At 36.6% G+C, this 19,204-nt stretch overlaps 1 protein-coding gene and 1 pseudogene across 3 annotated transcripts in view; both read right to left on the bottom strand.

The window, feature by feature from the left end:
* Positions 1–19,204, bottom strand: part of SAV1 (salvador family WW domain containing protein 1) — a 52,138-nt gene that overhangs the window by 27,777 nt on the left and 5,157 nt on the right. The window lies entirely within an intron of this gene.
* On the bottom strand, positions 74–14,031 carry LOC143655553 (nucleolin pseudogene; annotated as a pseudogene).

The raw sequence follows: 19,204 nt of genomic DNA, 5'->3' as shown, positions 1-19,204 counted from the left end.
GTTCTACAACTAATTGTTGTGCTGTACTTTGAAATGTATTGCTTTTTTGTATATATGTCCTTCACACAGAAAAAAAGTCAAGGGTGATGATAAAAAACATTTATTCCTTCTAGCCTCCTATGTTCTGGAGCAGCTAGAAGGAAAAATCTGAGAGAATTGTATGGTAGCCCATGACAAACTCTGGGATCTGAAATGTATTACTTGTTGAAGGGTGCTTTGAAAACTATTCCTGTTTTATTTCTTTACTTTGTATATATGTTACATTATTACAAGTAAAAAAATAATAAGAAAACAAGCCAACTTCTGGCAAGATAGCAAAATAAGGACAGGCAGAACTCACAGTTTCACAAAAAACAACTAGAGAATAGGCAAAAACTGTCCAAAGCAGTAGTTCTGGGGCTCAGGGGGCCAGGGAAGGACCACTGCAACATACAAGGAAGAGTTGGAGGAAAAAGGCAGAGAAGTTACAAATGGGAAACAGGGCTGCGTAAAATCAAATGCAGCCACCCTACAGCAGGCAGCTGTGCACCGGTAAGGCCAAGCTGCCAGGATCAGTGCCCTCGTACTAGACACTGGAAGGTGAAGTTCACCCTCAGTCCTGCAGCCTGGAGAGTCCAGGAGCCAACAGATCCGTCTGCAGAGACCCTGCTGTGGTTCCCATGCTCACCCCATCTAAGCCCTGCCACTTCAGGCTCCCACATCAGGGGAAACGAGGAGACCCTCCGCTCGGGAGGAGAGAAGGACTGATCTGAAGGTTGGTCAGTGAGGGAGCGGGGTGCGCAGGATGGGCAGCTTTCATGCAGAGGTGAGGTGAGGGATGTCACTGCTCCACCAGACCCTTCCTCCTCCAAGGTGCACCCAGCCAGCCAAACAGCGCTCTCCTGAGCAGCTGTGGCTGTTACACAGACTCTCTGAGTCCCACAGTCTGGAGGCTTTCCACAGGGGAATCTGAGAACCACCAACAAATCTGTCCTGTACCCACAAGGGGAGGCTTCACCACGGCACACAGCACACAATTTCCTCCCCCAGTGCCGACGGCTGTACCAGGGAGAGGGAGCCCCTCCTCCCCCCGGGGAAAGGAGAGCAGCAGGACATTCCTGAACTAATGCTGGCTGGACAGGATGAACCTCTGAGTGAGCAGCCTTCAACTGGACCCTGAACCAAGCGCACTATCTCCTGGGAAGACTAGAAAAGTGCAGTCCAGCCTGCTCTCTAAGAGCCTACCCAAAGCAGTTGACCCTCTACATGAACCCTGGCCCTGGTTTGGCTGGGAATTATTGACAAAGCAAGTACCCAGGTCACCTTCAACATGAACCCAAGCAATTACAAAATCACAGGCAAGAGAAGGAAACCAATTTTCAAAATAATCTTATCAAGAAATCAGATGCCCAGACACCAGCAAAAAAAATCATAAGACACACAGAGAAACAAGACATGGTCAAGCCAAACGATGAAATTAAGAAGTCAGAGGAGACACAGAATTTGATCTAATCAAATATGTTCAAACAAATCTCCTAAATAACTTCCACAAGACGGTTAAAGAGATAATGGATATCAAGACACTGGAAGAGCATAAGGAAGAACGTGGAAGAGAAAAATAGCAGATCTTTATGGAAATGAAAAATACTAGATGATTTTTTTTTTCTGGCACCAGAGTTCAGGATTTTTAATTTGTCCAAAAGTCACTGAAGCAAAAATCAAAATCAAGATAAAACATTCTGCTTTTCTTTACAACCCCCCCAACACAAAAAAATTATCTGCAGGGAAAAAAGTTTTGTACATGGGATAAAACTTAATATAAATTTAAAACTTAAAGATAAGGGTTAGCTCTATCATTCATCTCTTTAAAGACTTCATATGAATATCCAGTCAAAACCAAAAGGGCATCTCCCTTGAAATGCTATCTAGACATTATTTCCAAGTGGACCACAGGACTGTACACTGTCTTGGAATGTCCTCAGAAGACTCTGTCATTGATCAGGTAACAGAAAAAAAAAAAAAAAAGAACCCTTTCTTTCAAATGGAAGAGGGGCAGACACACAGGAACAGAAGAACTATCAAATTTCATCTTCTTTCCTTGGGGCTTGTGGTCTCCTTCTCTTAGCCCTCCAAAGCCATCCCCACTTCCCCCGCCTTTGCCACCCCCAAATCCTCCTTGGCTCCTCTGCCACCACCTCGACCTCCAAATTCCCCTCTGTCTCCGCCGCAACCCCCAAAGCCACCTTCACCCTTCGGCTTGGCCCAGTCTAAAGTAACTGCTTCCATCAACTTCACCATCTTCCATGGTGTCCTGGGCAGCTTTGGCAGCTTCCTCACTGTTGAATACAAAACCAAACCCTCTGAGGACCTGTTTCCGGTCAGTGACTATCCTGGCACAAACGGAGCCTCAAACGACTCCTTCAGTGTCTCTATGGAGGTGTCCTCCAACAGACCCTTGACAGAGTTTGGATGGCTGTCTTCTTGCATGAGTTCATCTCTGGGCCCTTGCAACTTCAACCTGATTGCTCTGCCCTCAATTTCTCTTTTATTACAGGAATTTAAAGCTTCTCTAGCATCTTCAAATGAAACAAATTCTATAAATGCATACTCTTTAGATGTGCCATTTTGGCTCTGGGGTACCTTGCTAGAAGTTGCCTTTTCAAATACTTCCTGAAGCATTTCTTCTGTTGCATTGCAGGAGAGTTTGTTTAAAACCAGAGATTTTGATTCACCACTCCAAGTGCTATTCTTCCCACCTCTATAATCTTGACTTTGTCCTTTCTCTCCTGTGTAGTATAGAGAAATGGATTGCCCGTCCATCTCTGTTTCTTCCTTACTTCCAACGCTTTCTCTGCCTCAGCTTCTGTCTTAAGTTCAATATAAGCAATCCTTTTACTCTTCCCATCCTTGCTGACTAATCTGATCTCCACAGGATCTTCAAACACTTCTTTTAATTCATCCTGAATGACTTTGTAAGGCAAATTTTTGGCCAAAAGTGTTCTGGCAGCTCGATCTCTGTCTTTTCTTTTTGGTTTCTCTAATTTAATTTCAGTACCACAGACTTTTGAACTTGTGAGAGCCAGGGCTTTTTCCAGGTCTTCAGCAGATTCAAAATCTACATAGCCAAACTTCCTAGACATACCATGACTGGTATGATGTTGTCTGACATCCACAAAAACAGATCATTTTTCTCAAAAAGGTCATGAATCCCTCTTTTCAAGTCAGGAGCAGATTTGTTGAAGTTCAGGTTTCCAATAAAAAGATTGAAGGCTGTAGTTTCTAATACTTCTACTTTCTGTTTCTTGGCTTTAGGAGCAGCTTTTTGCTTGGACATTTCCTCCTTTCATTTTCCAGGTGCTTCTTTGACAGGTTCTTACTCTTCTTCCTTCTCCTCCCCCTCATCTTCAGCTATGCTCTTGGCCTTCACAGGAACAGCTTTTATAGAAGCTTTCTTTGCTTTGGCTGGTGTAGTCTCCATAGCTTCTTCTTCAGAGTCAACCTCATCGTCGTCTTCATCATCTTCATCATCCTCATCACTGTCCTCATCCTCTGAGGCAGAAGCAGTAACTGCTGCTTTCATCACTGCTGGCTCAAATTCACCCTCTTCCTCGCTTGTCTTTATTATCTTCCTCATCACTGTCATCCTTCTTATTCTGAGCCTCTGCCCCTTGGCTAGGGCCATGGCTCAGGGGTGCCATGACCACTGCCTTGCCAGGTGTGGCTCCCTTCTTCCCAGGTGTTGCTACAGCTCTGGCTGGTGTAGCCATCTTCCTGGCCGGTGCGGATGCTGCTATTCTGCCAGGAGTGACAGCTACTTTCTTGGCAGGTGTGGCAACTACAACCTTTTTGTTGGGGAGTCCACCACATTCTTTGCTGGAGTTGCGATGGCCTTCCTGCCTTTCTTCTGTGGAATGACAACCTCTTCTCCACTGCTATCTTATTCTTCATCTTCTCACATCTCCTCATCGTCACTATATTCTTCTAGCTCCTTTGGGGGAGAAGTCATTTTCTTGGGGTCACCTTAATTTTTACTGGCCTTTGCGAGCTTCACCATGACGGCAGTTTATGATGGCAGAAGAGTGGTACTGATGAGCCCTGGGAAACACAAGTGACATTGATGGCGACCACAGTTACTGAAGATGCCAGAGGGTGGCCCTTAGCTGCCACCTAGAACTTAATGACACTATAGATGAAATGTAAAATTAGAGACACACAACAGCAGATCTGAAGAGGCAGAAGAAATCAGCGAACTAGAGGACAGAGCAACCAAATGTGAATGCACAAAAGAACAAATGGAGATAAAAATGGAAAAACTTGAATCACAGGTGTCCCAGAAGGAGGGTAATGGGACAGGAAAAATATATAAGGCGGTAGCTGCAGAAAATTTCCCAACCCTTATTTAAGACATAAATATACAAATCAAAGAAACCCAATGAAATCCAAATAGAATAAATCCGAAAAGATCAACTCCAAGACAGATATTAATCAGACTGTCACATGCCTAAGAGAAGGAGAGAATCCTGAAAACAGCAAAAGAAAAGCAATTCACCACATATAAGGAAAACCACGTAAGACTACATGCTGACTATTCATAAGGAACCATGGAAGTGCGAAGGCAGTGGTACGAAATATTTAAGATTCCAAAAGAGAAAAATTGCCAGCCACAAATCTTTATCCAGCAAAGCTGGCCTTCAAAAATGAGGGAGTTTAAATAGTCACAGAACAAAAACTGAAAGAATTTGCTAAAAAGAGACCTGCCCTGCAAAAAAATAGTAAAGGGAGTTCTGCTGGCTGAAAGAAAAACAAAAAGGAGAGAGAGGCTTGGAGGAGAGTTTAGAAATGATGATAATCAATAAGGGATAAAAAGAGAGAAAAATACTAGGTCTGACACATAAAAGCCAAAGGATAAAGTTGTCAAAACAAGGACAGCTTTTACAGTAAGGACACTGAATGTTAATGGATTAAGCTCCCCAATCAAAAGACAAAGACAGGCAGAATGGATTAAAAAAATATGATTCATCTATATGCTGTTTACAAGAGACTTATTTTAGACCCAAAGATATAAATAGGTTGAAAATAAATGGATGGAAAAAGATATTTCATACAAGCAACAAACAAACAAAAAAAAAACTGGGATAGCTACTCTAGCATCAGACAAAAAAGATTTTAAATGTAAAAATGTTATGAGACAAAGAATGACACTACATATTAATAAAAGGGGCAATTCACCAAGAAGAAATAACAATCATAATACCTTATGTACCTAATCAAGGTGTTTCAAAATACATGAGGCAAACACTGGGAAAACTAAAGGGAGTAAAAGACATCTCTACAATAATGGTGGAAGACTTCAACAGACCACTCTCTTCAAAGACGGAACATCTAGATAGAGGATCAATAAAGAGAGAGTCCCTAAATAATATGATAAATGAATAAGACCTAACAGGCATATATATATATAGATCATTGTACCCCAATAACAGCAGGATATACATTCTTATCAAGTGCTCATGGGACATTCTCAAAGGATAGACCATATGCTAGGGCACAAAACAGGCCTTAATAAATTCAAAAAGACTGAAATTATATAAGGCACTTTCTCTGATCATAATGGAGTGAAGCTGGAAATCAATAACCACCTGAGGAGCAGAAATTTCACAAGCATATGGAGGTTAAACAACATACTCTTAAACAATAAGTGGGACAAAGAAGAAATTGCAAGAGAAATCAGTAAATACCTTGAGACAAATAAAAACAAGAACACAACATATCAAAACTTACGAGATGCAGCTTGGAATTCATGGGCCCTCCACAAATTACAATGGCACATTAAAAGAATTAAAAGAATTCATAATCAAGTGGATTTCAGTCCAGGTATGCAAGGGTGGTTCAATTCAGGAAAATCAGTTAATGTAATGCAGCACATCAAACTGAAAGGGAAAAACCACAGGATCATCTCGATCAATGCAGAAAAGGCATTCAACAAAATTCAGCATCCTTTCTTGATAAAAACACTTCAAAAGATAGGAATCAGAGGAAACTTCCACAACGTGATAAAAGGCATGTATGAAAAACCCACAGTTAACACTGCATTCAATGGTGACAGTCTGAAAGCCTTCCCTCCAAGATCAAGAATAAGACAAGGTAGCCCACTGTCAACCACTGTTATTCACCCTTGTGCTAGAAATTCTAACTAGAGCAATTAGGCAAGAAAAAGAAATAAAAGGCACCCAAATTGGAAAGCAAGAAGTAAAAGTCTCATTATTTGCAGACGACAAGACAATCTATTTAGAAAATCCTGAAAAAACTACAACAAACCTACCTGAGCTAATAAACATGTTAAACAAACTGGCAGGATACAAAATTAACAAGAAAAAAATCAGTAGTGTCTCTATACATTAGTAATAAGCTATTGGAGGAGCTAATTAAGAAAAAATTCCATCACAAAAGCAACTAAAAGAATCAAGTATCTAGGAATAAACTTAACAAGGATGTAGAGGGCTTGTACACAGAAAACTACAAAATATTGCCAAAATAAAGCAAAGAAGACCTGAATAAATGGAAAGATACTTGGTGCTCATGGACTGAAAGGGTAAATGTCATTAAGATGTCAATTCTACCCAAATTGATCTACAAATTCAATGCAATACCAATCAAAATATCAACGACCTACTTTGCAGAATTTGAAAAGTTGGTTATCAAATTTAGATGGAATGGAAAGGGACCTCAAACAGCTAAAAACATCTTGAAAACAAAGAATGAATGGTTACATTTCCTGACTTTAAAAACTTATTACAGGGCAGTGTGATGGTGCTCAACAGCAAAATTCTTACCTGTCATACCAGAGATCTGGGTTTGATTCCCAGTGCCTGCCCATGCAAAATACAAACAAACTTATTATAAAGCCACAGTAGTCAAAACAGCCTGTTTTGGCATAACAATAGATTGATCAATGTAATCAAATTGAGAGTTCAGAAAGATCCTCAGGTCTATGTCAATTGATTTTTTACAAGGCCCCCAAATCAATTAAACTGGGACCAAATAGTCTCTTCAATAATGAATGGTGTTGGGAGAACTGGATATTCATACCCAAAGCTATGAAAGAGAACCCCCCTACCTCATGCCCTATACAAAAATTAACTCAAAGTGAATCAAAGACCTAAATATAAAAACCAGCACCATAAAACTCCCAGAAGAAAATATAGAGAAGCATCTTTAAGAACCAGTGACAGGAGGGGGCTTATTAGACCTTATACCCAAAGCACAAGCAATGGAAGAAAAAAATAGATAAATGGGACCTCCTCAAGACCGAATGCTTTTATGTTTCAAAGGATTTTGTCAAAAGGGTGAAAAGACAGCCAACTCAATAGGAGAAAATATTTGGTAACCACATATTTGATAAGGGTTTGATATTCAGAATATATAAAGAAACTCTACAGCTCTATTAAGACAACCCAATTATAAGATGGGCAAAAGACATGAATAAACATTTCTCCAAAGAGGAAGTAAAAATGGCAAGAAGAACATGAAAAGATGTTCATCATCACTGGCTATTAGGGAAATGCAAATCAAAACCACAATAAACTAAATATCATCTCATCCCTATTAGAATGGTCGTTATTAAGCAAACAGGAAACTACAAGTGTTAGGAGAGGATGTGGAGAAACAGGAATACTTATTTACCGCTGGTGGGAATGTGAAATGGTGCAGCCACGTTGAAAAATGATTTGGCAGCCAGAAAACTAAATATTGAGCTACCCTACAACCCAGCAATTCTGCTACTTGATATATATCAACAAATTCTGAAAGCAAGGACACAAACAGACATTTGCACACCAATGTTCACAGCGGCATTATTCAGTTGCCAAAAGATGGAAACAATCCAAGTGTCATCAACCGATGAATGGATATACAAAATGTGGTATATACATACGATGGAACAATTACTCAGCAGTAATGAATGAAGTTTTAAAGCATGCAGCAACATGGATCAATCTTGAGGACATAACGCTGAGTGAAGTAAGTCAGACACAAAAGGCCAAATATTGTATGATTTCACTAATACGAACTAATTGGAATATGTAAACTCATAGTCAAAACTTAGAATACAGGTTACTAAGAGATAGAATGAAGCTAAGAGAATGGGGAGCGATTGACTAATACGTACAGAATTTTAAAAGTTGAACTTAAATGTTTGGAAATGGATAGAGGTGATGGTAGCTCATTATTGGGATTATAAGTGACAGTGCTGAATTATAGTGAATATGGTTGAAAGGGATTGTTTAGAGTCCTATGTATCACCAGAAGGAAAGCTAGAAGCTAAAATATGGGGTTGTAAAACACAGTGAACCTTGTCAATTGATGTTTATGATTAAAACTACAAATATAAACAAGGTCTCTCATGAATAAAGCACAGCAATTATACAAAGAGTTAATAATAGAGTGGTATCATATGCGGAAAAAGTACATATTTCAAACTATGGACAATAGTTAACAGTAATATCTTAATATTCTTTCATCAACAGTAAAAAATTACCATACCAATATGGTATGGTATGGTAGGAGGTGTAAGATATTTTGGGTTTTCTTTTGTAAGTCTATTTATTTTCTTTGTTCAGAGTAATGAAAATGTTCTAAAACTGACTGAGATGATGACTACACACGTAGGTGATAATACTGTGAGACAATGACTGTATATTTTGGATGGATTATGTAATATATGATAATCTCAATAAAATTTGGAGTTAAAAAAAGCAAATTCAAAAATATTGAAGATTCCCTTGAAGTTACATGGTGATCAAAGTTCTGAATGCTTTAGACAGAACCTGACAGAGAATAAAAGATTCTAAAACTAGAAATGTACTTATCGTTAGGTTTTGTAGCATTAATTAATGGGAAAAAACAATGGAATACATAGTCAAATTTATGACAGGAATGTGACAGTAATCAAGAAATCAAGAACTGAAAAAGAAAAGGAGCCTGCAAAAGCATAAAACTATAACAGACACCAAATTGAGATTTATAGCAATCAATAACATATCTAGGTCTAAATTAAATAAGCCTCCCAAAAGTCCTAAGTGGGGCCAAAAAAAAAAAAAGAGAGAAACCAAAAACTAAAAGCCAAGTCTCAAGATCCTTTTATACTCTTAAAAATTGAGGACTCCAAAGAGCTTTAATTTATTTGGGGTATATCTATGAACATTTACTATATTCAAGCTAAAAACCTCAAAATTTAATAAATATTTATTAAAATAATTTTAAAAACCAATAAACCCTTTACATGTTAACAGATTTATGGAAAAAAAACCCGTATTTTCAAAAGAACAGTGAGAAATGTGGCACTGTTTTATATTTAGGCAAATCTCTGTTAGCTTAATAGAAGTCTGCTTTCTACATTCAATCTTTTGCAATACGTTGTTCTGACTGAAGTATATAAAGAAAATATGGTCTTACACAAATATGTGGATGGAAAGAGAGGACTTCATGACTTTCTGAAGGGTCTCAGGGACCAGCCCCCACCACCCAGGGGGAATCTTCAGAACACACTTTGAGAACTGCTGCATAATATAATGGAAAATAAGCTGCCTGTTTTTAATTAACTTATAAAAATTCTGATTATACAAATTAAATGGTATAAAAAGCTGCTGATTTCAATATTTATCACTTTTATTTGCAATCTCACAGTCAACAGAATTTATGATCTAAAATTCTGTACTGATAGGGAGATCAGATGTCTGCATTACCAACTTTCTTACTATCAGAATTATGTTAATATACAATTATATAAAAGTCTTTAAAAACTTAGAGGCATCAAACATGTCAAAAGCTGTTATATTAATACTACCTGACATAGTTCTGTATAATTTTACAGTACTGTGGTTATCTGGTTTAGGAAACATTAAACTTCCTACCTAGTACATTTTCTGACCATCTTTCTCTGTTTAGCAATAGACAGGCGCCAAAAGACAAATAAATTTCCAATGCTGAAAAATGTTTATTTGTTACAAAATTTATATTTTGACTAGTGCACTTCCTAATATAACTTATGTAGATAGTCTGATTGAACGCCATAAGTACTTGGAATCTCAGGTAGGACATGAGATTTTGCTGGTTTGTCCAGAGTGATGCCCCAATGAATCCCAGAGTGATTCGATCAGTGAGTGGAAAAATATCTGCAAAGCCCCCTTCCGGGAATGGTGAGAACGGGGAGAAATCCAACTTCCCCAAGTTGAATTCTTGATATTCTCACAAGCAGTGTGGACAACCAAAGCTATAGGAAGAGCCCCCAGTCTTGGGGTTTGTTCATATGAAACTTAACTCCGCAAAGGATAGGTCAAGTCTACTTAAAATTTAGGCTTAAGAGTCACCCCCAAAAGAGCCTCTTTTGTTGCTCAGATGTGGCCCCTCTCTCCAGCCAAGACAACGAGCAGTCTCAATACCCTACCCTTCTCTATGTGGGACATGACTCCCAGAGGTGTGGACCTTCCTGGCAAGGTGGGACAGAGATCTTGGAATGAGCGGAGACTCAGCATCAAGGGATTGCGAAAACCTTCTCGACCAAAAGGGGGAAGAGGGAAATGAGACAAAGTGTCAATGGTTGAGAGATTCCAAACAGAGTCGAGAGGTTATCCTGGAGGTTATTCTTAGGCTTTAAGTAGATATCACCTTGTTAACCAAGTAATGGAGAGGCTGGAGGGAACTGCCTGAAAATGTAGAGCTGTGTTCCAGTAGTCACGTTTCTTGAGGATGATTGAATAATGATACAGTTGTCAGAATGTGACTGTGTGATTGTGAAAACCTTGTGTCTGATGCTCCTTTTATCTACCGTGTCAATAAACAAGTAGAACATATGGAATAAAAATAAATAATAGGGGGAACAAATGCTAAAATAAATTTAGTTTGAAATGCTAGTGATCAACGAAAGCGAGGGGTAAGGGGTATGGTTATGTATAATCTTTCATTTTTTTCTTTCCTATGTTTGTTTTATTTCTTTTTCTATTGTCTTATTTCTTTTTCTGAATTAATACAAATGTTCTAAGAAATGATGAATATGCAACTAAGTGATGATACTGTGAATTACTGATTATGTATGTTGATGTTTTATTTTGTTTATTTTTTAATAAATAAATTTTAAAAATTTCCAATGGTGAATTTTGAATTCAATTTCAATAAATTTCTTATTTTAGTACATACTACATTCAAGAGAACATGTTCAAACTAAGATGTGTTTCTGAAAGTCAACTACTCTATTACCTGTTATACAGGCTTGTCAGCACACACAGCTCAAGATAAAATAGTAAACAATTTCTAAATGATAGCTAGTCTTCTGGACACGATGACATGTACGGTATCGATTACAGATTCATTAAATTCAGTTCTTTTTCTTTCAAAACTGAATATAAAATCAACTACTATAAATCAAAATAAATGTTCAATTAAGGCTGAAGTTTTAATACTTACATTTGTCTCTATTCGATTGTTTCAGTCCTGGCAGGCACACTTACCATTGGTATTAGCACCTTCATTTTCCATTTTCCAGTATTATTTCATTAAAACCAAGGCCCAAATACAATAAAAATACTCACATAACTGCACAAACACTTATGGAGACTAAGACAGAAATGCTGCTCTGACTGGACTATTGCTTCTCAGGCAACGTTAGCACGTAATAAATAGCTCAAAGTTTGTCAAGTGTTGTTTGAAAAACCAAATTCAGAACAAAAAGTAGTTCATTAGGGGTAAGAACACAGGACATGATACACTAAACTCAAGCCAAAGCCATCTATTCAAATCCGCAATAATCCATTAAGAAAAATATCATAATTCAAATACAAAACTGTTGGGGTTATCCATTTCTTAATGAATTATTTGCTTCGTTTTTGTTGCTTGCTATGCACTACAAAGTTGACAGTAATCTAATTCAGCCTATGTATTAGCATTTGTCCAACATCATGGGAAAGCATTTAAATAATTAAGGCAGGGGCACGGTTGAAATAGAGATGTTTGTCTACGAGTCCTTAGAGCACAAAAGGAAGGAAAGAAAGGATACCACGAAACTGAACATCATGCCATCTTTCACAAAAATACCATAGAGAAATCACAGTAATAATAACATTTACTTAGCGCTTTGTGCCAGGCACTAACACTACACAGCACTGCCTATGATGTAGTAGTACTGACAACATTCATTTAGGTAGATAGAAATTATCCAATACCAAATTATGCATAATTACTTTTCCAAAAATGACCTTGAGCTTTATATATTAACAGGTCTTGTTTAATAATTCAAAGTTAAAAGGTTGGCATCATTAAAGAAATAGCATTAATTCACCAAAAAATAAATTTTAAAAACCTACATAAAATTTATCTTCCTCTTATCCAACAGATAATTTTTAAAAGAAAATGTCAATACTCAATGCCAACAGAATTTCTCTTAGGCTCTATTTTTTCCTTTATTAAACAGGACACAAAAGCCAAAAAAAACCAAAAACAAACACCCCATGCCTGCCTAATACATTCACATAACTCTGAGTAGGTATGTAAAATATGTTTGACAACATCTAAAAATTGTTAAATGATATATATATATATATATATACATATATATATATATACACATATATATATATACCCTTTGACCCTGTAAACCCACTTCTAGAAACTTACCCTACAGAAAAGATGTAAGCAAACATACAAAAGAGAATTACTTACCAGAGTGAAAAAAACTAGAAACCACCTAAATATCCCTATCAGAGAATTGATTAGAAATCATTTTTGAGAGGTCGATAAAATGGATTCCCATACAGCCATTTAAAAAGAATGATTTTTTAAGTTAGAACTGAGGTACAGCTACAGGTAAAATCTAGTATATATTAAATTAAAAAAGCAATTTGCAAAACATTATATATTTAAAAACTTCACATGCACGCAAAGCACTTATATTTCTGTATAGGCACAAAAAAAATTCTGGAGGAAAGCAAAATAATCTACATTAGTTAGAATATGGAGGTGTGGTAGTTAGACATCAACTTGGACAGGTGAAGGTGCTTAGTTCTACTGCTGTTGACATGAGCCAAAGGCATGTGAAGGTCATCTGTTGCTAATTACACCTGCAGTCAGTTAGGAGGAGTGCCTGCTGCAATGAATGATGTTTGATTTAATTGATTGGCGCTTAAATGAGAGAGCTCAAAGCAGCACAGCCAAAGCAGCTCAGCCCAGGCCTTTGGAGATGCAGAAAGGAATCACCCCAGGGAAAGTTGTTGGAACCGAGAGGCCTGGAGAGCAGACCAGCAGAGATCACCCTGTGCCTTCCCACGTAAGAAAGAACCTCAGTTGAAAGTTAGCTGCCTTTCCTCTGAAGAACTATGTTTTTAACTAAATAAATCCCCTTTTATTAAAAACTAATCCACCTCTGGTGTGTTGCATTCTGGCAGCTTTGGCAGACTAAAACAGGAGGATCCCTACTTATGTTTCCATAAACTGTAAATCTTTTACAAGCATATCTTGTCTGTAATAATTTTTTTAAACCTCACCTAATATGAAATTAATTCTTAAAACATAATATGGAACTGGCAAAAGAGCTAAAAAGCTCTTTAAAAGGGGGCAGGACAAGAGTTGGGGAGGGTAACTTAAGTATCTGGAGACATCCAGAAACACTGTACCAAAAAAGTCCATGAAATATTTTTCTTGATTCTTGGGCTTACTTTGCCTTCTCCCTCCCAGGTTTTATCAGTTCTGAAATTAAGAAGTTTCTTAGTCGAGAGAAAAATGAAATGTCTCAGTCACTTGGCAGCAGGTGTCAGGTATTATCATTGCCTGTGCATGCTTACACACAGCCCTAAGATGAGAGTATCTGGTTTGCTCTATCATTACCCCGAGTCATTTGTAACGGTTGCACCACAGATACAGCATTTTAACATAAAATTGGATCCTTCTCCCTTAAAGACCAAAAGACACATAAAAGAGTGCCCAATAGAAGACTGTCAGTCACCCACTAAGGCTCTAAACATTGCCAAATTTAGAATAAATCAGAATAGTGAAAAGAAGGAAGACTGGGTTACCATTCAGGTGTGAAGGATTAAATTCCAGGGCAACACATCTATTTGTCAAAAGTTTCCAGCTGACTTTGAAGAGATGTTTAAAATTATGGTTGGCTGGAAGCTAAGACAAAAATGAAAACACCAAATTTAACTTTAAGGAAAGGCAGAAAAGGAAAACAAAAAACCAAAGATATTCTTCAAATATTTTGATATTATACTGACAACACTAAATATGCTAAAGTCAGGATATGTTGCCTAGGTTAGAATAGCAGTGTGTTTGTCAATCATATTGTCACGAATATATACACACCAGTAACAAAAAGTAATTCAGAAAAAACTTTTAAATTAAGGTGACTGCTTTGATTCTAAATAAAGGTATATAATCTTATGGATAAATACAGGTTACTGGCAGGTGGTTTAAGAAGTACATTTAAATACACTGGCAAAAGTATTGCGAGACACCCTTGTCTCTGTAAGACCAACAGTGTACAGCAATGACAATATGTCGCCCCTGAGAGCAGATTTTTCAGAGACTGCAGCTCCCTTCCTGTTCACACTCATTTGCTCTCAGGAAAGCCAGTCACTGTGTTGTGAGAACCACGTGGTGAGTAATTCTGGCTTCCAGCCAACAGCCAGCAAAGAATTGCAGCTTCCTTCTAGATGCCTGCAGCACCTGCTTAGAAGGGGATCTTCCAATTCCAATGCAGCCCTCAGATAACTGCAGCCCTGGCTGACATCCGCACTGAAACTTCACGGCTTCTGACCCTTAGACCCACATAGTCAATTCTTGACTCACATAAACTGAGATAATAAATGTTTGTTATTTTAAGACACTAAGTTTGGGGGCAATTTGTTATACAGCAATAGATAACTAAAATGACATATGTGATATGGGAGAAAATAGTAATATATGTGTTTATATATGTTTATTTGAACTGATTTTCATAAAATGTTGCAATAGAAGGATATAACAAAATTAATGAAAATCAAAGAAATGAAAATAGTTATCTATTGGGGAAAGAACGGAACAGGATGGAGAAGACAGGGATGGAAGGAACTATTTATACTTTTGGTTTGGGAACCACTTAAATTTTTAGGCTTATATAATTACAGAATTCAAATTTTTTTTTGCATAGGCAGGCAGCGGGAATTGAACCCAGATCTCTTGAATGGCAGGTGAAAATTCTGCCTGCTGAGCCACTGTGGCCCACCCAAGAATCCAAATTTTAAGAAACTGATGAAATCCAAGTAAAGCCAGGATTTAGTTTAAAAAAAAACAAAAACCATGAGTTCATCAAGATGCTAAAAACAAAATTCACTGACTACCTTGGGGGTGGCTCGGGCACTGATTCATTATTCAGAAAAACAGTAAATAAAGGGAAAGATACAGATAATTACCCCATCTTTCCTATAAGAACCATAACCAAATAATTGATAAGGGAAAGTTCATTACAGAATTCCAACTAATAAAAAAAGAAACAATATAATTTTATTACCACCACAACCACTTACAACGTCTAATGAACTACTGGATCTAGCCCATGATCACTGATGGTTCCCAAAACCTATGGTAAAAGGCAGAAACAAAACATTATGACCGATGAATCAGGCTGACATTCAATTCCATGATTAATTGTAACATTACAAAGAGAGAAATCAGCCATTACACATCTCTGGAACTGACTCAATAGGATGTATACCACTACCTATGATTTATTCTGGCCAAAAAGAAAATCATAAGAAAGCAAGCAAATATTTTTTTAAAAAATCACTCATGTTCAGTATTCTTTGGGGAAAAAAAAGCATATATTTCTTTAAAAAGATGGTGACTATACGACAGAACAAAGCTACCAAGCCTTTTGGTTAAATTAACCTGGCTTCTGTCAAGTTGCAACCTTGCATTTTAGGAACACAGCTTAACCAACATCAGACTTAAAGAAAATATGTAAACAGAAAAGAATCCAATGTAACATGCACACTACAAATATTTTAAAATCACACTGTGTAAACAAGCAATGGCTTTACATTCTTTAAAACCTCCAAATTAAAGATGTACTATTCACCATAACCAAGAAGAGTGAATGTAATGTTATAGTAATAACATTTTTAAAAATTAGTCAATTCTATGTACTCAAAAGGAGTTATGTGTAAGAACCATAACCTTGTGGCTGGGCAGAGGTCCCCTGGATATATCGAATATAAATAATTTCTAAGTACAGCATAATTTAAAACTATTTGAGTAATTTAAAACTATATAGGCTTAAAGAGCATTAAAGTTTGTGACAATTTTATTCATTTGTGTAGAAAATCCAGATGTCCATATAATGAACTTGCTTAAATCTACATTTAAACAATATTAAGTGCCAAAAACCAAATGTGAGTTATGATAAACCTTAAATTCATGTTTAGAATAAGAGTGAGCATGAAGACTTCTCTATAAGGACTCGTTTCCAAGAACCAAACCTTAACAATTTCATACAGGAGCCATGAAGTTCCCCAAGTTCAAAATAGACTCGTCAGCCTTACCAACGCTATGTAAAAACATGATCATTAGCTTTTAGAGATCTCCACGGTTTTGTTTCTTGACATATTTCACCCACACTTTCTGAGTGGATACATGCACTGTTGTCAACTATTGTTTAGAATATTTTTATAAAACCAACTGAGAGATGAATGTCAGTTCAAAAATACTGTAAACCACTGGTCCGAAACATTAAAAAATTACCACTAATTTTTAAAAAAAGCTATGTCAAGCTCTAATACACGATACTTTCACTTTATGCTAAGCCAAAAAGTTGAAACTTCAATAACTAAACATGCCAAATCTGTAAAGAACAGAGAGGTAGAAATACCCTTCTTACAAAGGGGCCGACACTAACAGTCATGAGTGCATACAGTCTCGGGCTTTTCCATAGGTTCCATTTGATACTCCCAGAGGTAGCATTATCCCCGCCAATCAACAGGTGAGAAAACAAAGGGTCAACAAGTTATTTTCCAAAAGCCACACAGATAGTGAGGGTCAAATGGCAAACTTACTACAAACTACATGATCTTAGCAACAAAAGATCAACTAATTCTTCAAGAAAAATACAAATGCACAAATAAAAGGTAAAGCAAGCTACCAATTTTGAACTAAATCAATGTAGAAAAGTGAAAATTTCAGTACCTAAACTAAAAGGAAAAAATCAGTCTTTCATAATCTAATTTAATCCCAGAAAATAATGAATGGTATTCATAAATAATCCTTAAAACAGCTTCCATCTGCAGGAATTAACTACACAAACAACTTTCATTAATATAAAATAAAGAAAACATTCATAGGCTAAATAAACGATTTCACAAAGATAGGGATAAAGGATTATTTTGTCTTTCTACCAAGCTTTTCGTTAAATGCGCTTCCAAAGAACTTCATCTCATACAAGCAGGCAGGTGTCATGAGATGTGCCCCTCTAAACAAAGCTCTAAAATTCTGGTTTCCTCATTTTATAATGGCTACAGAGAACAAAATGGATCTGTAACTCTAATGGCGTTTCACATCGTTATCCATATTCACAGATACTAAACATTATAGCTCATGGTATATAATCAAGATGTTGATAAACGCTGATAAAGAGATCTAAGTATTGAACCAAGCCAACTGCCTTCCCTTCTTCTCTGCAAAATAATCACAGGCAAAGTTGTCTCTAATGACTATCTAAATCTGCCGCAAAGATGCATTAAATAGATATTTATGTATTTACTGGACTAAACACAATCCAATATTTTTCTGTAAGGCCTAACAATTTTCAGTTTAGTTTTTTACAACTTGGTATACTTAATCATCTTTAAAAATAAAATAGTTTTTAAGTTTCTTACTTAAAACTGCCAAGAACTAAAACCTTTAACTGCAAAGCAAAAGCTCAATCTGCCTTTAGTATTACAATTAAAGACTTCCTGTTAACAGTAGGATTCCTTCCTTTTGGCACATACAGCAAAATGCTTGATTGGTATGTTGGCCAAAAATGTTAACGGTCACATTTCATACTAAACCTAAAACTTGCTAGGCCTGAAAACCCTTTAATAAAATGTGCAACTTGGTTTTGTGCTTTGGCTAAATATAATAAGATGAAGTTAACCCTTGAGACAAGGTGTTTCCTGAAAGTCTAAGTAATAACTAATTGGCAGGAATTACTACTGTCATTAAGAAGTCATTCTTCCATACCTTTTTTACATGTATTATATAAATCACAGTAAACAAAATTTAATTCTAGGAAAAATTAACCTTTCTATAGCACATCCCTAACCTCACACAAACTTACTTTCTCCTTTCTACTCAATGCAAATTCTTTCAACCATATCCAGCAGAATTCCTGAAAACACAGTAAGTTTCAAGTCTTTTCAAGAAACTTTCAGCTATTGTCTTATCCAGATTTTTCCTTCTGGAAAACAGCACTGCTACGCTTTTCTGTATCATTACTAAGCAATTATTAATCTTTTCCTGCCACTTAAGAAAGTTCTTCAAAGTACTTTTTCCTAGAAGGTACACTTTCTTTAATTTAAATTTATACTGCCCCAACATAAATTAAGTTTTCTTGAACATGCACTGCTACTGTAATAAACGCAAATCTTATTTTTAATAACATTCTTTAACTTGAAAAAGTATCCTACGTTAAACTTGTATTTTATTTCTAAATTACAATTGCTTTAAAGTTTGTCTTTAGGGCAGGCCATGGTGGCTCAGCAGACAAGAAGGCTTGCCTGCCATGTCAGAGGACCCAGGTTCGATTTCTGATGCCTGCCCATGTTAAAAAAAAAAAAAAAAAAAAAAAGCTTGTCTGCAATGATAGATATTTATCTTTTTGCAATGATATTTTATGAAACAGAATTTTAAAACATGATCTTAACTTGGCATAAGTCTTCACTCATATACTTAAAACTCAGGAAGAAAAGCAGTATGATCAATTAGTGACATTTACAATATAAATATATTTGGGATAGATGAGTGCAAAAAAAAACCCCACAAAAAACAATAAATTGTTATTAACATTAAACAGATTATTTAAAGCTATTATTTCTGCTCCCTCCAAGTACCAAAACTGTCTTAAGTCTCCAGACCTGAAACCTCTGAATTCCTTCACTCATTCAACAATTTCTTTATTGATCAACCATATAGACAGGTGCTATCCTAAGCTTACTCTTCCTCATCA

Source organism: Tamandua tetradactyla, chromosome 14 (genome assembly GCF_023851605.1).
Source record: "Tamandua tetradactyla isolate mTamTet1 chromosome 14, mTamTet1.pri, whole genome shotgun sequence".
Taxonomy (NCBI): Eukaryota; Metazoa; Chordata; class Mammalia; order Pilosa; family Myrmecophagidae; genus Tamandua; species Tamandua tetradactyla.
Note: the sequence above shows the minus strand (reverse complement) of the source record. Positions and strands in the feature narration are given on the sequence as shown.